We start from the raw sequence: 483 nt of genomic DNA, 5'->3' as shown, positions 1-483 counted from the left end.
CTCATCCTCGTCCTATCCTCATGCTCATTCTCGTTCTCATCCTTTCCTCTTCCTCATCCCCATCCTCCTCCACCTCCTCTTAATCCTATCCTCATTTTCCTCCTCCTCCTATGCTCATCCTCATCCACATCCTCATCCTCATCCTCATCCTAACCTCGTCCTCATCCTCATCCTCATCCTCAACCTCATCCTCATCCTCTTCCACATCCTCATCCTCCTCCTCATTCTATCCTTATCCTCAGCCACATTCTCATCATCATCCTATCCTCATCCTCATCCTCATTCTACTGCTCATCCTATTCTCACCCTCATTCTCGTCCTCATCCTATCCTCATCCTCGTCCTAATCCACATCCTATCCTCATCCTCATTCTTATCCTCATCCACATTCTCATCCTCATCCTATCCTCATCCTCATCCTCTTCCTCATCCTCATTCTACTCCTCATCCTATCCTCATCCTCATTCTCGTCCTCATCCTATCC

This window comes from Lupinus angustifolius, unplaced genomic scaffold (assembly GCF_001865875.1).
Source record: "Lupinus angustifolius cultivar Tanjil unplaced genomic scaffold, LupAngTanjil_v1.0 Scaffold_577, whole genome shotgun sequence".
Lineage (NCBI taxonomy): Eukaryota > Viridiplantae > Streptophyta > Magnoliopsida > Fabales > Fabaceae > Lupinus > Lupinus angustifolius.
The sequence above is the reverse complement of the archived record's forward strand: the minus strand, read 5'-3'. Positions refer to the sequence as shown.